This window comes from Heterodontus francisci, chromosome 7 (assembly GCF_036365525.1).
Source record: "Heterodontus francisci isolate sHetFra1 chromosome 7, sHetFra1.hap1, whole genome shotgun sequence".
Taxonomy (NCBI): domain Eukaryota; kingdom Metazoa; phylum Chordata; class Chondrichthyes; order Heterodontiformes; family Heterodontidae; genus Heterodontus; species Heterodontus francisci.
In genome coordinates, this window is record NC_090377.1 from 2,431,267 (window position 1) to 2,458,750 (window position 27,484).

The window sequence follows — 27,484 nt, forward strand, 5'->3', positions numbered from 1 at the left end:
GAGATTATTATCTGTCTGTTCTCAGTGTTAAATTACTCACTGTCTGTGCTCAGTGTCAGATTATTATCTGTCTGTTCTCAGTGTTAAATTACTCACTGTCTGTGCTCAGTGTCAGATTATTATCTGTCTGTTCTCAGTGTTAAATTACTCACTGTATGTTCTCAGTGTGAGATTACTCACTGTCGGTTCTCAGCGTGAGATTACTCACTGTCTGTTATCAGTGTCAGGCTATTATCTGTCTGTTCTCAGTGTTAAATTACTCACTGTCTGTTCACAGTGTGAGAAATACTCTCTGCAGTTCTCAGTGTGAGATTGCTGACTGTCTGTTCTTCAGTGTGAGGTTCCTGACTGTCTGTTCTCAGTGCGAGATTAATGTCTGTCTGTTCTCAGTGTGAGATTACTCACTGTCTGTTCTCTATGTGAGATTACTGTCTGTAGTCCTCAGTGTGAGATTACTGACTGTCTGTTCTCAGTGTGAGTTTACTCACTGTCTGTTCTCAGTGTGAGATTACTCACTGTGAGTTATCAGTGTCAGGTTATCTGTCTGTTCTCAATGTGAGATTACTCACTGTCTGTTCACAGTGTGAGATTACTATCTGTCTGTTCTCAGTCTGAGATTACTGACTGTCTGTTCTCAATGTGAGATTACTCACTCTCTGTTCTCAGTGTGAGATTATTCACTGTCTGTTCTCAGTGTGAGATTACTGATTGTCTGTTCTCAGTGTGAGATTACTCACTGTCTGTTGTCAGTGTGAGATTACTGTCTGTCTGTTCTCAGTGTGAGATTACTCACTGTCTGTTCTCAGTGTGAGATTACTCACTGTCTGTTCTCAGTGTGAGATTACTCACTGTCTGTTCTCAGTGTTAAATTACTCACTGTCTGTTGTCAGCGTGAGATTACTCACTGTCTGTTCTCAGTGTCAGATTATTATCTGTCTGTTCTCAGCGTGAGATTACTCACTGTCTGTTCTCAGTGTTAAATTACTCACTGTCTGTTCTCAGTGTGAGATTACTCACTGTCTGTTCTCAGCGTGAGATTACTCACTGTCTGTTATCAGTTTCAGATTATTATCTGTCTGTTCTCAGTGTGAGATTACTGACTGTCTGTTCACAGTGTGAGATTACTGTCTGTCTGTTCTCAGTGTGAGATTACTCACTGTCTGTTCTCAGTGTGAGATTACTGTCTGTCTGTTCTCAGTGTGAGATTACTCACTGTCTGTTCTCCGTGTGAGATTACTGTCTGTCTGTTCTCAGTGTGCGATTACTCACTGTCTGTTCTCAGTGTGAGATTACTGTCTGTCTGTTCTCAGTGTGAGATTACTCACTGTATGTTCTCAGCGTGAGACTACTCACTGTCTGTTCTCAGTGTGAGATCACTGTCTTTTCTCAATGTGAGATTATTATCTGTCTGTTCTCAGTGTTAAATTACTGACTGTCTGTTCACAGTGTGAGATTACTGTCTGTCTGTTCTCACTGTGAGATTACTCACTGTCTGTTCTCAGTGTGAGATTACTGTCTGTCTGTTCTCAGCGTGAGATTACTCACTGTATGTTCTCAGCGTGAGACTACTCACTGTCTGTTCTCAGTGTGAGATCACTGTCTTTTCTCAATGTGAGATTATTATCTGTCTGTTCTCAGTGTTAAATTACTCACTGTCTGTGCTCAGTGTCAGATTATTATCTGTCTGTTCTCAGTGTTAAATTACTCACTGTCTGTGCTCAGTGTGAGATTACTCACTGTCTGTTCTCAGTGTCAGATTATTATCTGTCTGTTCTCAGTGTTAAATTACTCACTGTCTGTGCTCAGTGTCAGATTATTATCTGTCTGTTCTCAGTGTTAAATTACTCACTGTATGTTCTCAGTGTGAGATTACTCACTGTCGGTTCTCAGCGTGAGATTACTCACTGTCTGTTATCAGTGTCAGGCTATTATCTGTCTGTTCTCAGTGTTAAATTACTCACTGTCTGTTCACAGTGTGAGAAATACTCTCTGCAGTTCTCAGTGTGAGATTGCTGACTGTCTGTTCTTCAGTGTGAGGTTCCTGACTGTCTGTTCTCAGTGCGAGATTAATGTCTGTCTGTTCTCAGTGTGAGATTACTCACTGTCTGTTCTCTATGTGAGATTACTGTCTGTAGTCCTCAGTGTGAGATTACTGACTGTCTGTTCTCAGTGTGAGTTTACTCACTGTCTGTTCTCAGTGTGAGATTACTCACTGTGAGTTATCAGTGTCAGGTTATCTGTCTGTTCTCAATGTGAGATTACTCACTGTCTGTTCACAGTGTGAGATTACTATCTGTCTGTTCTCAGTCTGAGATTACTGACTGTCTGTTCTCAATGTGAGATTACTCACTCTCTGTTCTCAGTGTGAGATTATTCACTGTCTGTTCTCAGTGTGAGATTACTGATTGTCTGTTCTCAGTGTGAGATTACTCACTGTCTGTTGTCAGTGTGAGATTACTGTCTGTCTGTTCTCAGTGTGAGATTACTCACTGTCTGTTCTCAGTGTGAGATTACTGTCTGTCTGTTCTCAGTGTGAGATTACTCACTGTCTGTTCTCAGTGTGAGATTACTCACTGTCTATTCTCAGTGTGAGATTACTCACTGTCTATTCTCAGTGTGAGATTACTCACTGTCTGTTCTCAGTGTGAGATTACTGTCTGTTCTCAGTGTGAGATTACTCACTGTCTGTTCTCAGCGTGAGATTACTATCTGTCTGTTCTCAGCGTGAGATTACTCACTGTCTGTTCTCAGTGTGAGATTACTGACTTTCTGTTCTCAGTGAGAGATTACTGTCTGTTCTCAGTGTGAGATTACTCACTGTCTGTTCTCAGCGTGAGATTACTATCTGTCTGTTCTCAGCGTGAGATTACTCACTGTCTGTTCTCAGTGTGAGATTAGATTAGATTAGATTAGATTAGAGATACAGCACTGAAACAGGCCCTTCGGCCCACCGAGTCTGTGCCGAACATCAACCACCCATTTTTTATACTAATCCGACACTAATCCCATATTCCCAACAAACATCCCCACCTGTCCCTATATTTCCCTACCACCTACCTATACTAGTGACAATTTATAATGGCCAATTTACCTATCAACCTGCAAGTCTTTTGGCTTGTGGGAGGAATCCGGAGCACCCGGAGAAAACCCACGCAGACACAGGGAGAACTTGCAAACTCCACACAGGCAGTGCCCGGAATCGAACCTGGGTCCCTGGAGCTGTGAGGCTGCGGTGCTAACCACTGCGCCACTGTGCCGCCCTCACTGTCGGTTCACAGCGTGAGATTACTCAATGTCTGTTCTCAGAGTGAGATTATTATCTGTCTGTTCTCAGCGTGAGATTACTCACTGTCTGTTCTCAGTGTTAAATTACTCACTGTCTGTGCTCAGTGGGAGATTACTCACTGTCTGTTCTCAGTGTGAGATTACTCACTGTCTGTTCTCAGTGTGAGATTACTCACTGTCTGTTCTCAGTGTGAGATTACTCACTGTCTGTTCTCAGAGTGAGATTACTGTCTGTCTGTGCTCAACGTGAGATTACTCACTGTCTGTTCTCAGTGTGAGATTACTGTCTGTCTGTTCTCAGGGTGAGATTACTGACTGTCTATTCTCAGTGTGAGATTACTCACTGTCTATTCTCAGTGTGAGATTACTCACTGTCTGTTCTCAGTGTGAGATTACTGTCTGTTCTCAGTGTGAGATTACTGACTTTCTGTTCTCAGTGTGAGATTACTCACTGTCTGTTCTCAGTTTGAGATTACTCACTGTCTGTTCTCAGTGTGAGAACACTCACTGTCTGTTCTCAGTGCGAGATTACTCACTGTCTGTTCTCCATGAGAGATTACTTTCTGTTCTCAGTGTGAGATTACTCACTGTCTGTTCTCCATGTGAGATTACTGTCTGTACTCAGCGTGAGATTACTCACTGTCTGTTCTCAGCGTGAGATTACTATCTGTCTGTTCTCAGTGTGAGATTACTCACTGTCTGTCCTCAGTGTGAGATTACTCACTGTCTGTTCTCAGCATGACATTACTCACTGTCTGTACTCCGTGTGAGATTACTGTCTGTACTCAGCGTGAGATTACTCTCTGTCTGTGCTCATTGTCAGAATACTATCTGTCTGTTCTCAGGGTGAGATTACTCACTGTCTGTTCTCAGCGTGAGATTACTCACTGTCTGTTCACAGTGTCAGATTACTCACTGACTGTTCTCAGTGTGAGATTACTATCTGTCTGTTCTCAGTATGAGATTACTGACTGTCCGTTCACAGTGTGAGATTACTGTCTGTCTGTTCTCAGCGTGAGATTACTCACTGTCTATTCTCCATGTGAGATTACTTTCTGTTCTCAGCATGAGATTACTCACTGTCTGTTCTCAGTGTGAGATTAATCACTGTCTGTTCTCAGTGTGAGATTAATCACTGTCTGTTGTCAGCGTGAGATTACTCACTGTCTGTTCTCCGTGTGAGATTAATCACTGTCTGTTGTCAGCGTGAGATTACTCACTGTCTGTTCTCCGTGTGAGATTACTCACTGTCTGTTCTCAGTGTGAGATCACTGTCTGTTCTCAATGTGAGATTATTATCTGTCTGTTCTCAGTGTTAAATTACTCACTGTCTGTGCTCAGTGTCAGATTATTATCTGTCTGTTCTCAGTGTTAAATTACTCACTGTCTGTGCTCAGTGTGAGATTACTCACTGTCTGTTCTCATTGTCAGATTATTATCTGTCTGTTCTCAGTGTTAAATTACTCACTGTCTGTGCTCAGTGTGAGATTACTCACTGTATGTTCTCAGTGTGAGATTACTCACTGTCTGTTCTCAGTGTGAGATTACTCACTGTCTGTTCTCAGTGTGAGATTACTCACTGTCTGTTCTCAGTGTTAAATTACTCACTGTCTGTTGTCAGCGTGAGATTACTCACTGTCTGTTCTCAGTGTCAGATTATTATCTGTCTGTTCTCAGCGTGAGATTACTCACTGTCTGTTCTCAGTGTTAAATTACTCACTGTCTGTTCTCAGTGTGAGATTACTCACTGTCTGTTCTCAGCGTGAGATTACTCACTGTCTGTTATCAGTTTCAGATTATTATCTGTCTGTTCTCAGTGTGAGATTACTGACTGTCTGTTCACAGTGTGAGATTACTGTCTGTCTGTTCTCAGTGTGAGATTACTCACTGTCTGTTCTCAGTGTGAGATTACTGTCTGTCTGTTCTCAGTGTGAGATTACTCACTGTCTGTTCTCCGTGTGAGATTACTGTCTGTCTGTTCTCAGTGTGAGATTACTCACTGTCTGTTCTCAGTGTGAGATTACTGTCTGTCTGTTCTCAGTGTGAGATTACTCACTGTATGTTCTCAGCGTGAGACTACTCACTGTCTGTTCTCAGTGTGAGATCACTGTCTTTTCTCAATGTGAGATTATTATCTGTCTGTTCTCAGTGTTAAATTACTGACTGTCTGTTCACAGTGTGAGATTACTGTCTGTCTGTTCTCACTGTGAGATTACTCACTGTCTGTTCTCAGTGTGAGATTACTGTCTGTCTGTTCTCAGCGTGAGATTACTCACTGTATGTTCTCAGCGTGAGACTACTCACTGTCTGTTCTCAGTGTGAGATCACTGTCTTTTCTCAATGTGAGATTATTATCTGTCTGTTCTCAGTGTTAAATTACTCACTGTCTGTGCTCAGTGTCAGATTATTATCTGTCTGTTCTCAGTGTTAAATTACTCACTGTCTGTGCTCAGTGTGAGATTACTCACTGTCTGTTCTCAGTGTCAGATTATTATCTGTCTGTTCTCAGTGTTAAATTACTCACTGTCTGTGCTCAGTGTCAGATTATTATCTGTCTGTTCTCAGTGTTAAATTACTCACTGTATGTTCTCAGTGTGAGATTACTCACTGTCGGTTCTCAGCGTGAGATTACTCACTGTCTGTTATCAGTGTCAGGCTATTATCTGTCTGTTCTCAGTGTTAAATTACTCACTGTCTGTTCACAGTGTGAGAAATACTCTCTGCAGTTCTCAGTGTGAGATTGCTGACTGTCTGTTCTTCAGTGTGAGGTTCCTGACTGTCTGTTCTCAGTGCGAGATTAATGTCTGTCTGTTCTCAGTGTGAGATTACTCACTGTCTGTTCTCTATGTGAGATTACTGTCTGTAGTCCTCAGTGTGAGATTACTGACTGTCTGTTCTCAGTGTGAGTTTACTCACTGTCTGTTCTCAGTGTGAGATTACTCACTGTGAGTTATCAGTGTCAGGTTATCTGTCTGTTCTCAATGTGAGATTACTCACTGTCTGTTCACAGTGTGAGATTACTATCTGTCTGTTCTCAGTCTGAGATTACTGACTGTCTGTTCTCAATGTGAGATTACTCACTCTCTGTTCTCAGTGTGAGATTATTCACTGTCTGTTCTCAGTGTGAGATTACTGATTGTCTGTTCTCAGTGTGAGATTACTCACTGTCTATTCTCAGTGTGAGATTACTCACTGTCTATTCTCAGTGTGAGATTACTCACTGTCTATTCTCAGTGTGAGATTACTCACTGTCTGTTCTCAGTGTGAGATTACTGTCTGTTCTCAGTGTGAGATTACTGACTTTCTGTTCTCAGTGTGAGATTACTCACTGTCTGTTCTCAGTGTGAGATTACTCACTGTCTGTTCTCAGTGTGAGATTACTCACTGTCTGTTCTCAGTGTGAGATTACTGACTTTCTGTTCTCAGTTTGAAATTACTCACTGTCTGTTCTCAGTGTGAGATTACTGTCTGTTCTCAGTGTGAGATTACTCACTGTGAGTTATCAGTGTCAGGTTATCTGTCTGTTCTCAATGTGAGATTACTCACTGTCTGTTCACAGTGTGAGATTACTATCTGTCTGTTCTCAGTCTGAGATTACTGACTGTCTGTTCTCAATGTGAGATTACTCACTCTCTGTTCTCAGTGTGAGATTATTCACTGTCTGTTCTCAGTGTGAGATTACTGATTGTCTGTTCTCAGTGTGAGATTACTCACTGTCTATTCTCAGTGTGAGATTACTCACTGTCTATTCTCAGTGTGAGATTACTGTCTGTCTGTTCTCAGTGTGAGATTACTCACTGTCTGTTCTCAGTGTGAGATTACTGTCTGTTTGTTTTCAGTGTGAGATTACTCACTGTCTGTTCTCAGTGTGAGATTACTCACTGTCTATTCTCAGTGTGAGATTACTCACTGTCTATTCTCAGTGTGAGATTACTCACTATCTGTTCTCAGTGTGAGATTACTGTCTGTTCTCAGTGTGAGATTACTGACTTTCTGTTCTCAGTGTGTGATTACTCACTGTCTGTTCTCAGTGTGAGATGACTGTCTGTTCTCAGTGTGAGATTACTCACTGTCTGTTCTCAGTGTGAGATTACTGACTTTCTGTTCTCAGTTTGAAATTACTCACTGTCTGTTCTCAGTGTGAGATTACTGTCTGTTCTCAGTGTGAGATTACTCACTATCTGTTCTCAGTGTTAAATTACTCACTGTATGTTCTCAGTGTGAGATTACTCACTGTCGGTTCTCACCGTGAGATTACTCACTGTCTGTTCTCAGTGTCAGACTATTATCTCTCTGTTCTCAGTGTTAAATTACTCACTGTCTGTTCACAGTGTGAGATTACTCTCTGTAGTTCTCAGTGTGAGATTGCTGACTGTCTGTTCTTCAGTGTGAGGTTACTGACTGTCTGTTCTCAGTGCGAGATTAATGTCTGTCTGTTCTCAGTGTGAGATTACTCACTGTCTGTTCTCCATGTGAGATTACTGTCTGTAGTCCTCAGTGTGAGATTACTGACTGTCTGTTCTCAGTGTGAGTTTACTCACTGTCTGTTCTCAGTGTGAGATTACTCACTGTGAGTTATCAGTGTCAGGTTATCTGTCTGTTCTCAATGTGAGATTACTCACTGTCTGTTCACAGTGTGAGATTACTATCTGTCTGTTCTCAGTATGAGATTACTGACTGTCTGTTCACAGTGTGAGATTACTGTCTGTCTGTTCTCAATGTGAGATTACTCACTGTCTGTTCTCAGCATGAGCTTACTCACTGTCTGTTCTCCGTGTGAGTTTACTGTCTGTTCTCAGCATGAGATTACTCACTGTCTGTTCTCAGTGTGAGATTACTCACTGTCTGTTCTCAGTGTGAGATTACTGTCTGTCTGTTCTTCGTCTGAGATTACAGTCTGTCAGTTCTCAGCGTGAGATTACTCACTGTTTGTTCTCCATGTGAGATTACTTTCTGTTCTCCGTGTGAGATTACTCACTGTCTGTTCTCAGTGTGAGATTACTGTCTGTCTGTTCTTAGTCTGAGATTACTGTCTGTCTGTTCTCAGCGTGAGATTACTCACTGTCTGTTCTCCATGTGAGATTACTTTCTGTTCTCCGTGTGAGATTACTCACTGTCTGTTCTCAGTGTGAGACTACTCACTGTCTGTTCTCAGTGTGAGATTACTTTCTGTTCTCAGCATGAGATTACTCACTGTCTGTTCTCCGTGTGAGTTTACTGTCTGTTCTCAGCATGAGATTACTCACTGTCTGTTCTCAGTGTGAGATTACTCACTGTCTGTTCTCAGTGTGAGACTACTCACTGTCTGTTCTCAGTGTGAGATTACTTTCTGTTCTCAGCATGAGATTACTCACTGTCTGTTCTCCGTGTGAGTTTACTGTCTGTTCTCAGCATGAGATTACTCACTGTCTGTTCTCAGTGTGAGATTACTCACTGTCTGTTCTCAGTGTGAGACTACTCACTGTTTGTTCTCAGTGTGAGATTACTTTCTGTTCTCAGCATGAGATTACTCACTGTCTGTTCTCCGTGTGAGTTTACTGTCTGTTCTCAGCATGAGATTACTCACTGTCTGTTCTCAGTGTGAGACTACTCACTGTCTGTTCTCAGTGTGAGATTACTTTCTGTTCTCAGCATGAGATTACTCACTGTCTGTTCTCCGTGTGAGTTTACTGTCTGTTCTCAGCATGAGATTACTCACTGTCTGTTCTCAGTGTGAGATTACTCACTGTATGTTCTCAGTGTGAGAACACTCACTGTCTGTTCACAGCATGAGATTACTCACTGTCTGTTCTCAGCGTGAGATTACTCACTGTCTGTTATCAGTGTCAGACTATTATCTGTCTGTTCTCAGTGTTAAATTACTCACTGTCTGTTCACAGTGTGAGATTACTCTCTGTAATTCTCAATGTGAGATTGCTGACTGTCTGTTCTTCAGTGTGAGGTTACTGACAGTCTGTTCTCAGTGCGAGATTACTGACTGTCTGTTCTCAGTGTGAGATTACTGACTGTCTGTTCTCCATGTGAGATTACTGTCTGTAGTCCTCAGTGTGAGATTACTGACAGTCTGTTCTCAGTGTGAGTTTACTCACTGTCTGTTCTCAGTGTGAGATTACTGTCTGTAGTCCTCAGTGTGAGATTACTGACTGTCTGTTCTCAGTGTGAGTTTACTCACTGTCTGTTCTCAGTGTGAGATTACTCACTGTGAGTTATCAGTGTCAGGTTATCTGTCTGTTCTCAATGTGAGATTACTCACTGTCTGTTCACAGTGTGAGATTACTATCTGTCTGTTCTCAGTATGAGATTACTGACTGTCTGTTCACAGTGTGAGATTACTGTCTGTCTGTTCTCAGTGTGAGATTACTCACTGTCTGTTCTCAGCATGAGATTACTCACTGTCTGTTCTCCGTGTGAGTTTACTGTCTGTTCTCAGCATGAGATTACTCACTGTCTGTTCTCAGTGTGAGATTACTCACTGTCTGTTCTCAGTGTGAGATTACTGTCTGTCTGTTCTTCGTCTGAGATTACAGTCTGTCAGTTCTCAGCGTGAGATTACTCACTGTTTGTTCTCCATGTGAGATTACTTTCTGTTCTCCGTGTGAGATTACTCACTGTCTGTTCTCAGTGTGAGATTACTGTCTGTCTGTTCTTAGTCTGAGATTACTGTCTGTCTGTTCTCAGCGTGAGATTACTCACTGTCTGTTCTCCATGTGAGATTACTTTCTGTTCTCCGTGTGAGATTACTCACTGTCTGTTCTCAGTGTGAGACTACTCACTGTTTGTTCTCAGTGTGAGTTTACTGTCTGTTCTCAGCATGAGATTACTCACTGTCTGTTCTCAGTGTGAGATTACTCACTGTCTGTTCTCAGTGTGAGACTACTCACTGTCTGTTCTCAGTGTGAGATTACTTTCTGTTCTCAGCATGAGATTACTCACTGTCTGTTCTCCGTGTGAGTTTACTGTCTGTTCTCAGCATGAGATTACTCACTGTCTGTTCTCAGTGTGAGATTACTCACTGTCTGTTCTCAGTGTGAGACTACTCACTGTCTGTTCTCAGTGTGAGATTACTTTCTGTTCTCAGCATGAGATTACTCACTGTCTGTTCTCCGTGTGAGTTTACTGTCTGTTCTCAGCATGAGATTACTCACTGTCTGTTCTCAGTGTGAGAACACTCACTGTCTGTTCTCAGTGTGAGAACACTCACTGTCTGTTCTCAGTGTGAGATTACTCACTGTCTGTTCACAGCATGAGATTACTCACTGTCTGTTCTCAGCGTGAGATTACTCACTGTCTGTTATCAGTGTCAGACTATTATCTGTCTGTTCTCAGTGTTAAATTACTCACTGTCTGTTCACAGTGTGAGATTACTCTCTGTAATTCTCAGTGTGAGATTGCTGACTGTCTGTTCTTCAGTGTGAGGTTACTGACAGTCTGTTCTCTGTGCGAGATTACTGACTGTCTGTTCTCAGTGTGAGATTACTGACTGTCTGTTCTCCATGTGAGATTACTGTCTGTAGTCCTCAGTGTGAGATTACTGACTGTCTGTTCTCAGTGTGAGTTTACTGACTGTCTGTTGTCTGTGTGAAATTACGGTCTCTCTGTGCTCAGCGTGAGATTACTGTCTGTTCTCAGTGTGAGATTACTCACTGTCTGTTCTCAGTGAGAGATTACTCACTGTGAGTTATCCGTGTCAGGTTATCTGTCTGTTCTCAATGTGAGATTACTCACTGTCTGTTCACAGTGTGAGATTACTATCTGTCTGTTCTCAGTATGAGATTACTGACTGTCTGTTCACAGTGTGAGATTACTGTCTGTCTGTTCTCAGTGTGAGATTACTCACTGTCTGTTCTCAGTGTGAGATTACTGTCTGTCTGTTCTCAGTGTGAGATTACTCACTGTCTGTTCTCAGTATGAGATTACTCACTGTCTATTCTCAGTGTGAGATTACTCACTGTCTGTTCTCAGTGTGAGATTACTGTCTGTTCTCAGTGTGAGATTACTGACTTTCTGTTCTCAGTGTGAGATTACTCACTGTCTGTTCTCAGTTTGAGATTACTCCCTGTCTGTTCTCAGTGTGAGATTACTGTCTGTTCTCAGTGTGAGATTACTCACTGTCTGTTCTCCATGAGAGATTACTTTCTGTTCTCAGTGTGAGATTACTCACTGTCTGTTCTCCGTGTGAGATTACTGTCTGTACTCAGCGTGAGATTACTCACTGTCTGTTCTCAGCGTGAGATTACTATCTGTCTGTTCTCAGTGTGAGATTACTCACTGTCTGTCCTCAGCGTGAGATTACTCACTGTCTGTTCTCAGTGTGAGATTACTCACTGTCTGTCCTCAGCGTGAGATTACTCACTGTCTGTTCTCAGCATGACATTACTCACTGTCTGTACTCCGTGTGAGATTACTCACTGTCTGTTCTCAATGTGAGATTACTCTCTGTCTGTGCTCATTGTCAGAATACTATCTGTCTGTTCTCAGTGTGAGATTACTCACTGTCTGTTCACAGCGTGAGATTACTCACTGTATGTTCGCTGTGTGAGATTACTCACTGTCTGTTCTCAGTGTGAGATTACTCACTGTCTGTTCTCAATGTGAGATTACTCACTGTCTGTTCTCAGAGTGAGATTACTGTCTGTCTGTGCTCAACATGAGATTACTGTCTGTTCTCAGTGTGAGATTACTCACTGTCTGTTCGCCATGTGAGATTACTGTATGTTCTCAGTGTGAGATTACTCACTGTCGGTTCTCAGCGTGAGATTACTCACTGTCTGTTCTCAGTGTGAGATTACTCACTGTGAGTTATCAGTGTCAGATTATCTGTCTGTTCTCAATGTGAGATTACTCACTGTCTGTTCTCAGTGTCAGATTATTATCTGTCTGTTCCCAGCGTGAGATTACTCACTGTCTGTTCTCAGTGTTAAATTACTCACTGTCTGTGCTCAGTGTGAGATTACTCACTGTATGTTCTCAGTGTGAGAACACTCACTATCTGTTCTCAGCGTGAGATTACTCACTGTCTGTTCTCAGTGTGAGATTACTCACTGTGAGTTATCAGTGTCAGATTATCTGTCTGTTCTCAATGTGAGATTACTCACTGTCTGTTCTCAGTGTCAGATTATTATCTGTCTGTTCCCAGCGTGAGATTACTCACTGTCTGTTCTCAGTGTTAAATTACTCACTGTCTGTGCTCAGTGTGAGATTACTCACTGTATGTTCTCAGTGTGAGAACACTCACTGTCTGTTCACAGCATGAGATTACTCACTGTCTGTTCTCAGCGTGAGATTACTCACTGTCTGTTATCAGTGTCAGACTATTATCTGTCTGTTCTCAGTGTTAAATTACTCACTTTCTGTTCACAGTGTGAGATTACTCTCTGTAGTTCTCAGTGTGAGATTGCTGACTGTCTGTTCTTCAGTGTGAGGTTACTGACTGTCTGTTCTCAGTGCGAGATTACTGTCTGTCTGTTCTCAGTGTGAGATTACTCACTGTCTGTTCTCCGTGTGAGATTACTGTCTGTTCTCAGCGTGAGATTACTGACTGTCTGCTCTCAGTATGAGATTACTCACTCTCTTTTCTCAATGTGAGGTTACTGACTGTCTCTTCTCAGTGTGAGATTACTCACTGTCTGTTCTCCATGTGAGATTACTGTCTGTGGTCCTCAGTGTGAGATTCCTGACTGTTCTCAGCGTGAGATTACTGTCTGTTCTCAGTGTGAGATTACTGACTGTCTGCTCTCAGTATGTGATTACTCACTCTCTGTTCTCAGTGTGAGATTACTCACTGTCTGTTCTCCATGTGAGATTACTGTCTGTGCTCAGAGTGAGATTACTGTCTGTTCTCAGCGTGCGTTACTCACTGTCTTTTGTCAGATTGAGATTACTCACTGTCTGTTCTCAGTGTGAGATTACTGTCTGTCTGTTCTTAGTCTGAGATTACTGTCTGTTTGTTCTCAGCGTGAGATTACTCACTGTCTGTTCTCCATGTGAGATTACTTTCTGTTCTCAGTATGAGATTACTGACTGTCTGTTCACAGTGTGAGATTACTGTCTGTCTGTGCTCAGTGTGAGATTACTCACTGTATGTTCTCAATGTGAGATTACTCACTGTCTGTTCTCAGTGTGAGATTACTCACTGTCTGTTCTCAGTGTGAGATTACTGTCTGTCTGTTATCAGTGTGAGATTACTGTCTGTCTGTTCTTCGTCTGAGATTACAGTCTGTCTGCTCTCAGCGTGAGATTACTCACTGTCTGTTCTCCATGTGAGATTACTTTCTGTTCTCAGTATGAGATTACTGACTGTCTGTTCACAGTGTGAGATTACTGTCTGTCTGTGCTCAGTGTGAGATTACTCACTGTCTGTTCTCAGTGTGATACTACTCACTGTCTGTTCTCAGTGTGAGATCACTGACTGTTCTCAGGGTGAGATTACTGTCTGTAGTCCTCAGTGTGAGATTACTGACTTTCTGTTTTCATTGTGAGTTTACTGACTGTTCTCAGTGTGAGATTAGTCACTGTCTGTTCTCCATGTGAGATTACTGTCTGTAGTCCTCAGTGTGAGATTACTGACTTTCTGTTCACAGTGTGACATTACTGTCTGTTCTCAGTGTGAGATTACTCACTGTCTGTTCTCAGCGTGAGATTACTGACTTTCTGTTCTCAGTGTGAGATTACTGTCTGTTCTCAGTGTGAGATTACTCACTGTCTGTTCTCAGCGTGAGATTACTCACTGTCTGTTCTCAGTGTGAGACTACTCACTGTCTGTTCTCAGTGTGAGATCACTGACTGTTCTCAGGGTGAGATTACTGTCTGTAGTCCTCAGTGTGAGATTACTGACTTTCTGTTTTCATTGTGAGTTTACTGACTGTTCTCAGTGTGAGATTATTCACTGTCTGTTCTCAGTGTGAGATTACTGATTGTCTGTTCTCAGTGTGAGATTACTCACTGTCTGTTGTCAGTGTGAGATTACTGTCTGTCTGTTCTCAGTGTGAGATTACTCACTGTCTGTTCTCAGTGTGAGATTACTGTCTGTCTGTTCTCAGTGTGAGATTACTCACTGTCTGTTCTCAGTGTGAGATTACTCACTGTCTATTCTCAGTGTGAGATTACTCACTGTCTATTCTCAGTGTGAGATTACTCACTGTCTGTTCTCAGTGTGAGATTACTGTCTGTTCTCAGTGTGAGATTACTCACTGTCTGTTCTCAGCGTGAGATTACTATCTGTCTGTTCTCAGCGTGAGATTACTCACTGTCTGTTCTCAGTGTGAGATTAGATTAAATTAGATTAGAGATACAGCACTGAAACAGGCCCTTCGGCCCACCGAGTCTGTGCCGAACATCAACCACCCATTTTTTATACTAATCCTACACTAATCCCATATTCCCAACAAACATCCCCACCTGTCCCTAGATTTCCCTACCACCTACCTATACTAGTGACAATTTATAATGGCCAATTTACCTATCAACCTGCAAGTCTTTTGGCTTGTGGGAGGAATCCGGAGCACCCGGAGAAAACCCACGCAGACACAGGGAGAACTTGCAAACTCCACACAGGCAGTACCCAGAATCGAACCCGTGTCCCTGGAGCTGTGAGGCTGCGGTGCTAACCACTGCGCCACTGTGCCGCCCTCACTGTCTGTTCACAGCGTGAGATTACTCAATGTCTGTTCTCAATGTGAGATTACTCTCTGTCTGTTCTCAGCGTGAGATTACTGACTTTCTGTTCTCAGTGTGAGATTACTGTCTGTTCTCAGTGTGAGAATACTCACTGTCTGTTCTCAGTGTGAGACTACTTACTGTCTGTTCTCAGTGTCAGATTATTATCTGTCTGTTCTCAGCGTGAGATGACTCACTGTCTGTGCTCAACGTGAGATTACTGTCTGTTCTCAGTGTGAGATTACTCACTGTCTGTTCTCCATGTGAGATTACTGTCTGTTCTCAGCGTGAGATTACTCACTGTCTGTTCTCAGCATGAGATTACTCACTGTCTGTTCTCAGCGTGAGATTACTATCTGTCTGTTCTCAGCGAGAGATTACTCACTGTCTGTTCTCAGTGTGAGATTACTCACTGTGAGTTATCAGTGTCAGATTATCTGTCTGTTCTCAATGTGAGATTACTCACTGTCTGTTCTCAGTGTCAGATTATTATCTGTCTGTTCTCAGCGTGAGATTACTCACTGTCTGTTCTCAGTGTTAAATTACTCACTGTCTGTGCTCAGTGTGAGATTACTCACTGTATGTTCTCAGTGTGAGAACACTCACTGTCTGTTCTCAGTGTGAGAACACTCACTGTCTGTTCACAGTGTGAGATTACTATCTGTCTGTTCTCAGTATGAGATTACTGACTGTCTGTTCTCAGTGTGAGATTACTCACTCTCTGTTCTCAGTGTGAGATTATTCACTGTCTGTTCTCAGTGTGAGATTACTGACTCTCTGTTCTCAGTGTGAGATTACTCACTGTCTGTTCTCAGTGTGAGATTACTGTCTGTCTGTTCTCAGTGTGAGATTATTGTCTGTCTGTTCTCAGTGTGAGATTACTCACTGTCTGTTCACAGTGTGAGATTACTATCTGTCTGTTCTCAGTCTGAGATTACTGACTGTCTGTTCTCAGTGTGAGATTACTCACTCTCTGTTCTCAGTGTGAGATTATTCACTGTCTGTTCTCAGTGTGAGATTACTGATTGTCTGTTCTCAGTGTGAGATTACTCACTGTCTGTTCTCAGTGTGAGATTACTGTCTGTCTGTTCAAAGTGTGAGATTACTCACTGTCTGTTCTCAGTGTGAGATTACTGTCTGTCTGTTCTCAGTGTGAGATTACTCACTGTCTGTTCTCAGTGTGAGATTACTCACTGTCTATTCTCAGTGTGAGATTACTCACTGTCTATTCTCAGTGTGAGATTACTCACTGTCTGTTCTCAGTGTGAGATTACTGTCTGTTCTCAGTGTGAGATTACTGACTTTCTGTTCTCAGTGTGAGATTACTCACTGTTCTCAGTGTGAGATTACTGTCTGTTCTCAGTGTGAGATTACTCACTGTCTGTTCTCAGTGTGAGATTACTGACTTTCTATTCTCAGTTTGAGATTACTCACTGTCTGTTCTCAGAATGAGATTACTGTCTGTTCTCAGTGTTAAATTACTCACTGTCTGTTCTCAGTGTGAGATTACTCACTGTCTGTTCTCAGTGTCAGATTATTATCTGTCTGTTCTCAGTGTTAAATTACTCACTGTATGTTCTCAGTGTGAGATTACTCACTGTCGGTTCTCAGCGTGAGATTACTCACTGTCTGTTATCAGTGTCAGACTATTATCTGTCTGTTCTCAGTGTTAAATTACTCACTGTCTGTTCACAGTGTGAGATTACTCTCTGTAGTTCTCAGTGTGAGATTGCTGACTGTCTGTTCTTCAGTGTGAGGTTACTGACTGTCTGTTCTCAGTGCGAGATTAATGTCTGTCTGTTCTCAGTGTGAGATTACTCACTGTCTGTTCTCCATGTGAGATTACTGTCTGTAGTCCTCAGTGTGAGATTACTGACTGTCTGTTCTCAGTGTGAGTTTACTCACTGTCTGTTCTCAGTGTGAGATTACTCACTGTGAGTTATCAGTGTCAGGTTATCTGTCTGTTCTCAATGTGAGATTACTCACTGTCTGTTCACAGTGTGAGATTACTATCTGTCTGTTCTCAGTATGAGATTACTGACTGTTCACAGTGTGAGATTACTGTCTGTCTGTGCTCATTGTCAGAATACTATCTGTCTGTTCTCAGTGTGAGATTACTCACTGCCTGTTCATAGCGTGAGATTACTCACTGTCTGTTCTCAGTGTGAGATTACTGTCTGTCTGTTCTTAGTCTGAGATTACTGTCTGTCTGTTCTCAGCGTGAAACTACTCACTGTCTGTTTTCCATGTGAGATTACTTTCTGTTCTCAGTATGAGATTACTGACTGTCTGTTCACAGTGTGAGATTACTGTCTGTCTGTGCTCAGTGTGAGATTACTCACTGTATGTTCTCAGTGTGAGATTACTCACTGTCTGTTCTCAGTGTGAGATTACTCACTGTCTGTTCTCAGTGTGAGATTACTGTCTGTCTGTTCTTCGTCTGAGATTACAGTCTGTCAGTTCTCAGCGTGAGATTACTCACTGTTTGTTCTCCATGTGAGATTACTTTCTGTTCTCCGTGAGAGATTACTCACTGTCTGTTCTCAGTATGATACTACTCACTGTCTGTTCTCAGTGTGAGATCACTGACTGTTCTCAGGGTGAGATTACTGTCTGTAGTCCTCAGTGTGAGATTACTGACTTTCTGTTCTCATTGTGAGTTTACTGACTGTTCTCAGTGTGAGATTAGTCACTGTCTGTTCTCCATGTGAGATTACTGTCTGTAGTCCTCAGTGTGAGATTACTGACTTTCTGTTCTCAGTGTGAGATTACTGTCTGTTCTCAGCGTGAGATTACTCACTGTCTGTTCTCAGCGTGAGATTACTCAGTGTCTGTTCTCAGTGTGAGATTACTGACTTCATGTTCTCAGTGTGAGATTACTGTCTGTTCTCAGCGTGAGATTACTCACTGTCTGTTCTCAGCGTGAGATTACTCACTGTCTGTTCTCAGTGTGAGACTACTCACTGTCTGTTCTCAGTGTGAGATCACTGACTGTTCTCAGGGTGAGATTACTGTCTGTAGTCCTCAGTGTGAGATTACTCACTGTCTGTTCTCAGTGTGAGACTACTCACTGTCTGTTCGCAGTGTGAGATCACTGACTGTTCTCAGGGTGAGATTACTGTCTGTAGTCCTCAGTGTGAGATCACTGACTGTTCTCAGGGTGAGATTACTGTCTGTAGTCCTCAGTGTGAGATTACTCACTTTCTGTTCTCAGTGTGAGATTACTCACTGTCTGTTCTCAGTGTGAGACTACTCACTGTCTGTTCTCAGTGTGAGATCACTGACTGTTCTCAGGGTGAGATTACTGTCTGTAGTCCTCAGTGTGAGATTACTGACTTTCTGTTTTCATTGTGAGTTTACTGACTGTTCTCAGTGTGAGATTAGTCACTGTCTGTTCTCCATGTGAGATTACTGTCTGTAGTCATCAGTGTGAGATTACTGACTTTCTGTTCTCAGTGAGAGATTACTGTCTGTTCTCAGTGTGAGATTACTCACTGTCTGTTCTCAGCGTGAGATTACTCTCTGTCTGTTCTCAGCGTGAGATTACTCACTGTCTGTTCTCAGTGTGAGATTAGATTAGATTAGATTAGATTAGAGATACAGCACTGAAACAGGCCCTTCGGCCCACCGAGTCTGTGCCGAACATCAACCACCCATTTTTTATACTAATCCTACACTAATCCCATATTCCCAACAAACATCCCCACCTGTCCCTATATTTCCCTACCACCTACCTATACTAGTGACAATTTATAATGGCCAATTTACCTATCAACCTGCAAGTCTTTTGGCTTGTGGGAGGAATCCGGAGCACCCGGAGGAAACCCACGCAGACACAGGGAGAACTTGCAAACTCCACACAGGCAGTACCCAGAATCGAACCCGTGTCCCTGGAGCTGTGAGGCTGCGGTGCTAAACACTGCGCCACTGAGCCGCCCTCACTGTCTGTTCACAGCGTGAGATTACTCAATGTCTGTTCTCAATGTGAGATTACTCTCTGTCTGTTCTCAGAGTGAGATTACTGTCTGTCTGTTCTCAGCGTGAGATTACTCACTGTCTGTTCTCAGTGTCAGATTATTATCTGTCTGTTCTCAGCGTGAGATGACTCACTGTCTGTTCTCAGTGTTAAATTACTCACTGTCTGTGCTCAGTGCGAGATTACTCACTGTCTGTTCTCAGTGTGAGATTACTCACTGTCTGTTCTCAATGTGAGATTACTGTCTGTCTGTTCTCAGTGTGAGATTACTCACTGTCTGTTCTCCATGTGAGATTACTGTCTGTTCTCAGCGTGAGATTACTCACTGTCTGTTCTCAGCGTGAGATTACTCACTGTCTGTTCTCAGCGTGAGATTACTATCTGTCTGTTCTCAGCGAGAGATTACTCACTGTCTGTTCTCAGTGTGAGATTACTCACTGTGAGTTATCAGTGTCAGATTATCTGTCTGTTCTCAATGTGAGATTACTCACTGTCTGTTCTCAGTGTCAGATTATTATCTGTCTGTTCTCAGCGTGAGATTACTCACTGTCTGTTCTCAGTGTTAAATTACTCACTGTCTGTGCTCAGTGTGAGATTACTCACTGTCTGTTCTCAGTGTGAGATTACTCACTGTATGTTCTCAGTGTGAGAACACTCACTGTCTGTTCTCAGTGTGAGAACACTCACTGTCTGTTCACAGTGTGAGATTACTATCTGTCTGTTCTCAGTATGAGATTACTGACTGTCTGTTCTCAGTGTGAGATTACTCACTCTCTGTTCTCAGTGTGAGATTATTCACTGTCTGTTCTCAGTGTGAGATTACTGACTCTCTGTTCTCATTGTGAGATTACTCACTGTCTGTTCTCAGTGTGAGATTAATGTCTGTCTGTTCTCAGTGTGAGATTACTGTCTGTCTGTTCTCAGTGTGAGATTACTCACTGTCTGTTCACAGTGTGAGATTACTATCTGTCTGTTCTCAGTCTGAGATTACTGACTGTCTGTTCTCAGTGTGAGATTACTCACTCTCTGTTCTCAGTGTGAGATTACTCACTGTCTGTTCTCAGTGTGAGATTACTGATTGTCTGTTCTCAGTGTGAGATTACTCACTGTCTGTTCTCAGTGTGAGATTACTGTCTGTCTGTTCAAAGTGTGAGATTACTCACTGTCTGTTCTCAGTGTGAGATTACTGTCTGTCTGTTCGCAGTGTGAGATTACTCACTGTCTGTTCTCAGTGTGAGATTACTCACTGTCTATTCTCAGTGTGAGATTACTCACTGTCTATTCTCAGTGTGAGATTACTCACTGTCTGTTCTCAGTGTGAGATTACTGTCTGTTCTCAGTGTGAGATGACTGACTTTCTGTTCTCAGTGTGAGATTACTCACTGTCTGTTCTCAGTGTGAGATTACTGTCTGTTCTCAGTGTGAGATTACTCACTGTCTGTTCTCAGTGTGAGATTACTGACTTTCTGTTCTCAGTTTGAGATTACTCACTGTCTGTTCTAAGAATGAGATTACTGTCTGTTCTCAGTGTTAAATTACTCACTGTCTGTGCTCAGTGTGAGATTACTCACTGTCTGTTCTCAGTGTCAGATCATTATCTGTCTGCTCTCAGTGTTAAATTACTCACTGTCTGTTCTCAGTGTCAGATTATTATCAGTCTGTGCTCAGCGTGAGATTACTCACTGTCTGTTCTCAGTGTTAAATTACTCACTGTCTGTGCTCAGTGTGAGATTACTCACTGTCTGTTCTCAGTGTGAGATTACTCACTGTATGTTCTCAGTGTGAGAACACTCACTGTCTGTTCTCAGTGTGAGAACACTCACTGTCTGTTCACAGTGTGAGAATACTATCTGTCTGTTCTCAGTATGAGATTACTGTCTGTCTGTTCTCAGTGTGAGATTACTCACTCTCTCTTCTCAGTGTGAGATTATTCACTGTCTGTTCTCAGTGTGAGATTACTGACTCTCTGTTCTCAGTGTGAGATTACTCACTGTCTGTTCTCAGTGTGAGATTACTCACTGTCTGTTCTCAGTGTGAGATTACTGTCTGTCTGTTCTCAGTGTGAGATTACTCACTGTCTGTTCACAGTGTGAGATTACTATCTGTCTGTTCTCAGTCTGAGATTACTGACTGTCTGTTCTCAGTGTGAGATTACTCACTCTCTGTTCTCAGTGTGAGATTATTCACTGTCTGTTCTCAGTGTGAGATTACTGATTGTCTGTTCTCAGTGTGAGATTACTCACTGTCTGTTCTCAGTGTGAGATTACTGTCTGTCTGTTCTCAGTGTGAGATTACTCACTGTCTGTTCTCAGTGTGAGATTACTCACTGTCTATTCTCAGTGTGAGATTACTCACTGTCTATTCTCAGTGTGAGATTACTCACTGTCTGTTCTCAGTGTGAGATTACTCACTGTCTGTTCTCAGTGTGAGATTACTGACTTTCTGTTCTCAGTGTGAGATTACTCACTGTCTGTTCTCAGTGTGAGATTACTGTCTGTTCTCAGTGTGAGATTACTCACTGTCTGTTCTCAGTGTGAGATTACTCACTGTCTGTTCTCAGTGTGAGATTACTGACTTTCTGTTCTCAGTTTGAGATTACTCACTGTCTGTTCTCAGAATGAGATTACTGTCTGTTCTCAGTGTTAAATTACTCACTGTCTGTGCTCAGTGTGAGATTACTCACTGTCTGTTCTCAGTGTCAGATTATTATCTGTCTGTTCTCAGTGTTAAATTACTCACTGTATGTTCTCAGTGTGAGATTACTCACTGTCGGTTCTCAGCGTGAGATTACTCACTGTCTGTTATCAGTGTCAGACTATTATCTGTCTGTTCTCAGTGTTAAATTACTCACTGTCTGTTCACAGTGTGAGATTACTCTCTGTAGTTCTCAGTGTGAGTTTGCTGACTGTCTGTTCTTCAGTGTGAGGTTACTGACTGTCTGTTCTCAGTGCGAGATTAATGTCTGTCTGTTCTCATTGTGAGATTACTCACTGTCTGTTCTCCATGTGAGATTACTGTCTGTAGTCCTCAGTGTGAGATTACTGACTGTCTGTTCTCAGTGTGAGTTTACTCACTGTCTGTTCTCAGTGTGAGATTACTCACTGTGAGTTATCAGTGTCAGGTTATCTGTCTGTTCTCAATGTGAGATTACTCACTGTCTGTTCACAGTGTGAGATTACTATCTGTCTGTTCACAGTGTGAGATTACTGACTGTCTGTTCACAGTGTGAGATTACTGTCTGTCTGTTCTCAGTGTGAGATTACTCACTGTCTGTTCTCAGCATGAGATTACTCACTGTCTGTTCTCCGTGTGAGTTTACTCTCTGTTCTCAGCATGAGATTACTCACTGTCTGTTCTCAGTGTGAGATTACTCACTGTCTGTTCTCAGTGTGAGATTACTGTCTGTCTGTTCTTCGTCTGAGATTACAGTCTGTCAGTTCTCAGCGTGAGATTACTCACTGTTTGTTCTCCATGTGAGATTACTTTCTGTTCTCCGTGTGAGATTACTCACTGTCTGTTCTCAGTGTGAGATTACTGTCTGTCTGTTCTTAGTTTGAGATTACTGTCTGTCTGTTCTCAGCGTGAGATTACTCACTGTCTGTTCTCCATGTGAGATTACTTTCTGTTCTCCGTGTGAGATTACTCACTGTCTGTTCTCAGTGTGAGACTACTCACTGTCTGTTCTCAGTGTGAGATTACTCACTGTGAGTTATCAGTGTCAGGTTATCTGTCTGTTCTCAATGTGAGATTACTCACTGTCTGTTCACAGTGTGAGATTACTATCTGTCTGTTCACAGTGTGAGATTACTGACTGTCTGTTCACAGTGTGAGATTACTGTCTGTCTGTTCTCAGTGTGAGATTACTCACTGTCTGTTCTCAGCATGAGATTACTCACTGTCTGTTCTCCGTGTGAGTTTACTGTCTGTTCTCAGCATGAGATTACTCACTGTCTGTTCTCAGTGTGAGATTACTCACTGTCTGTTCTCAGTGTGAGATTACTGTCTGTCTGTTCTTCGTCTGAGATTACAGTCTGTCAGTTCTCAGCGTGAGATTACTCACTGTTTGTTCTCCATGTGAGATTACTTTCTGTTCTCCGTGTGAGATTACTCACTGTCTGTTCTCAGTGTGAGATTACTGTCTGTCTGTTCTTAGTTTGAGATTACTGTCTGTCTGTTCTCAGCGTGAGATTACTCACTGTCTGTTCTCCATGTGAGATTACTTTCTGTTCTCCGTGTGAGATTACTCACTGTCTGTTCTCAGTGTGAGACTACTCACTGTCTGTTCTCAGTGTGAGATTACTTTCTGTTCTCAGTGTGAGATTACTCACTGTCTGTTCTCCGTGTGAGTTTACTGTCTGTTCTCAGCATGAGATTACTCACTGTCTGTTCTCAGTGTGAGAATACTCACTGTCTGTTCTCAGTGTGAGACTACTCACTGTCTGTTCTCAGTGTGAGATTACTTTCTGTTCGCAGCATGAGATTACTCACTGTCTGTTCTCCGTGTGAGTTTACTGTCTGTTCTCAGCATGAGATTACTCACTGTCTGTTCACAGTGTGAGATTACTCACTGTATGTTCTCAGTGTGAGAACACTCACTGTCTGTTCTCAGTGTCAGATTATTATCTGTCTGTTCTCAGTGTTAAATTACTCACTGTATGTTCTCAGTGTGAGATTACTCACTGTCGGTTCTCAGCGTGAGATTACTCACTGTCTGTTATCAGTGTCAGACTATTATCTGTCTGTTCTCAGTGTTAAATTACTCACTGTCTGTTCACAGTGTGAGATTACTCTCTGTAGTTCTCAGTGTGAGTTTGCTGACTGTCTGTTCTTCAGTGTGAGGTTACTGACTGTCTGTTCTCAGTGCGAGATTAATGTCTGTCTGTTCTCATTGTGAGATTACTCACTGTCTGTTCTCCATGTGAGATTACTGTCTGTAGTCCTCAGTGTGAGATTACTGACTGTCTGTTCTCAGTGTGAGTTTACTCACTGTCTGTTCTCAGGGTGAGATTACTCACTGTGAGTTATCAGTGTCAGGTTATCTGTCTGTTCTCAATGTGAGATTACTCACTGTCTGTTCACAGTGTGAGATTACTATCTGTCTGTTCACAGTGTGAGATTACTGACTGTCTGTTCACAGTGTGAGATTACTGTCTGTCTGTTCTCAGTGTGAGATTACTCACTGTCTGTTCTCAGCATGAGATTACTCACTGTCTGTTCTCCGTGTGAGTTTACTGTCTGTTCTCAGCATGAGATTACTCACTGTCTGTTCTCAGTGTGAGATTACTCACTGTCTGTTCTCAGTGTGAGATTACTGTCTGTCTGTTCTTCGTCTGAGATTACAGTCTGTCAGTTCTCAGCGTGAGATTACTCACTGTTTGTTCTCCATGTGAGATTACTTTCTGTTCTCCGTGTGAGATTACTCACTGTCTGTTCTCAGTGTGAGATTACTGTCTGTCTGTTCTTAGTTTGAGATTACTGTCTGTCTGTTCTCAGCGTGAGATTACTCACTGTCTGTTCTCCATGTGAGATTACTTTCTGTTCTCCGTGTGAGATTACTCACTGTCTGTTCTCAGTGTGAGACTACTCACTGTCTGTTCTCAGTGTGAGATTACTTTCTGTTCTCAGTGTGAGATTACTCACTGTCTGTTCTCCGTGTGAGTTTACTGTCTGTTCTCAGCATGAGATTACTCACTGTCTGTTCTCAGTGTGAGAATACTCACTGTCTGTTCTCAGTGTGAGACTACTCACTGTCTGTTCTCAGTGTGAGATTACTTTCTGTTCGCAGCATGAGATTACTCACTGTCTGTTCTCCGTGTGAGTTTACTGTCTGTTCTCAGCATGAGATTACTCACTGTCTGTTCACAGTGTGAGATTACTCACTGTATGTTCTCAGTGTGAGAACACTCACTGTCTGTTCTCAGTGTGAGATTACTCACTATCTGTTCTCAGTGTGAGATTACTCACTGTATGTTCTCAGTGTGAGAACACTCACTGTCTGTTCTCAGTGTGAGAACACTCACTGTCTGTTCTCAGTGTGAGATTACTCACTATCTGTTCTCTGTGTGAGATTACTCACTGTCTGTTCTCAGTGTGAGATTACTCACTGTCTGTTCTCAGCGTGAGATTACTCACTGTCTGTTATCAGTGTCAGACTATTATCTGTCTGTTCTCAGTGTTAAATTACTCACTGTCTGTTCACAGTGTGAGATTACTCTCTGTAGATCTCAGTGTGAGATTGCTGACTGTCTGTTCTTCAGTGTGAGATTACTGACTGTCTGTTCTCAGTGCGAGATTACTGTCTGTCTGTTCTCAGTGTGAGATTACTGACTGTCTGTTCTCCATGTGAGATTACTGTCTGTAGTCCTCAGTGTGAGATTACTGACAGTCTGTTCTCAGTGTGAGTTTACTGACTGTCTGTTGTCTGTGTGAAATTACGGTCTCTCTGTGCTCAGCTTGAGATTACTGTCTGTTCTCAGTGTGAGATTACTCACTGTCTGTTCTCAGTGTGAGATTACTCACTGTGAGTTATCAGTGTCAGGTTATCTGTCTGTTCTCAATGTGAGATTACTCACTGTCTGTTCACAGTGTGAGATTACTATCTGTCTGTTCTCAGTATGAGATTACTGACTGTCTGTTCACAGTGTGAGATTACTGTCTGTCTGTTCGCAGTGTGAGATTACTCACTGTCTGTTCTCAGTGTGAGATTACTGTCTGTCTGTTCTCAGTGTGAGATTACTCACTGTCTGTTCTCAGTGTGAGATTACTCACTGTCTGTTCTCAGTGTGAGATTACTGTCTGTCTGTTCTCAGTGTGAGATTACTCACTGTCTGTTCTCAGTATGAGATTACTCACTGTCTATTCTCAGTGTGAGATTACTCAATGTCTATTCTCAGTGTGAGATTACTCACTGTCTGTTCTCAGTGTGAGATTACTGTCTGTTCTCAGTGTTAGATTACTGATTTTCTGTTCTCAGTGTGAGATTACTCACTGTCTGTTCTCAGTTTGAGATTACTCACTGTCTGTTCTCAGTGTGAGATTACTGTCTGTTCTCAGTGCGAGATTACTCACTGTCTGTTCTCCATGAGAGATTACTTTCTGTTCTCAGTGTGAGATTACTCACTGTCTGTTCTCCGTGTGAGATTACTGTCTGTACTCAGCGTGAGATTACTCACTGTCTGTTCTCAACGTCAGATTACTATCTGTCTGTTCTCAGTGTGAGATTACTCACTGTCTGTCCTCAGCGTGAGATTACTCACTGTCTGTTCTCAGCATGACATTACTCACTGTCTGTACTCAGTGTGAGATTACTGTCTGTACTCAGCGTGAGATTACTCTCTGTCTGTGCTCATTGTCACAATACTATCTGTCTGTTCTCAGTGTGAGATTACTCACTGTCTGTTCACAGCGTGAGATTACTCACTGTCTGTTCACAGCGTGAGATTTCTCACTGTCTGTTCTCAGCGTGAGATTAATCACTGTCTGTTATCAGTTTCAGATTACTATCTGTCTGTTCTCAGTATGAGATTACTGACTGTCCGTTCACAGTGTGAGATTACTGTCTGTCTGTTCTCAGCGTGAGATTACTCACTGTCTGTTCTCCATGTGAGATTACTTTCTGTTCTCAGCATGAGATTACTCACTGTCTGTTCTCAGTGTGAGATTACTCACTGTCTGTTGTCAGCGTGAGATTACTCACTGTCAGTTCTCCGTGTGAGATTACTCACTGTATGTTCTCAGCGTGAGACTACTCACTGTCTGTTCTCAGTGTGAGATCACTGTCTGTTCTCAATGTGAGATTATTATCTGTCTGTTCTCAGTGTTAAATTACTCACTGTCTGTGCTCAGTGTCAGATTATTATCTGTCTGTTCTCAGTGTTAAATTAGTCACTGTCTGTGCTCAGTGTGAGATTACTCACTTTTATGTTCTCAGTGTGAGATTACTCACTGTCTGTTCTCAGTGTGAGCTTACTCACTGTCTGTTCTCAGTGTGAGATTACTCACTATCTGTTCTCAGTGTTAAATTGCTCACTGTCTGTGCTCAGTGTGAGATTACTCACTGTCTGTTCTCAGTGTCAGATTATTATCTGTCTGTTCTCAGTGTTAAATTACTCACTGTCTGTGCTCAGTGTGAGATTACTCACTGTATGTTCTCAGTGTGAGATTACTCACTGTCGGTTCTCAGCGTGAGATTACTCACTGTCTGTTATCAGTGTCAGACTATTATCTGTCTGTTCTCAGTGTTAAATTACTCACTGTCTGTTCACAGTGTGAGATTACTCTCTGTAGTTCTCAGTGTGAGATTGCTGACTGTCTGTTCTTCAGTGTGAGGTTACTGACTGTCTGTTCTCAGTGCGAGATTAATGTCTGTCTGTTCTCAGTGTCAGATTACTCACTGTCTGTTCTCCATGTGAGATTACTGTCTGTAGTCCTCAGTGTGAGATTACTCACTGTCTGTACTCAGCGTGAGATTACTCTCTGTCTGTGCTCATTGTCAGAATACTATCTGTCTGTTCTCAGCGTGAGATTACTCACTGTCTGTTCACAGCGTGAGATTACTCACTGTCTGTT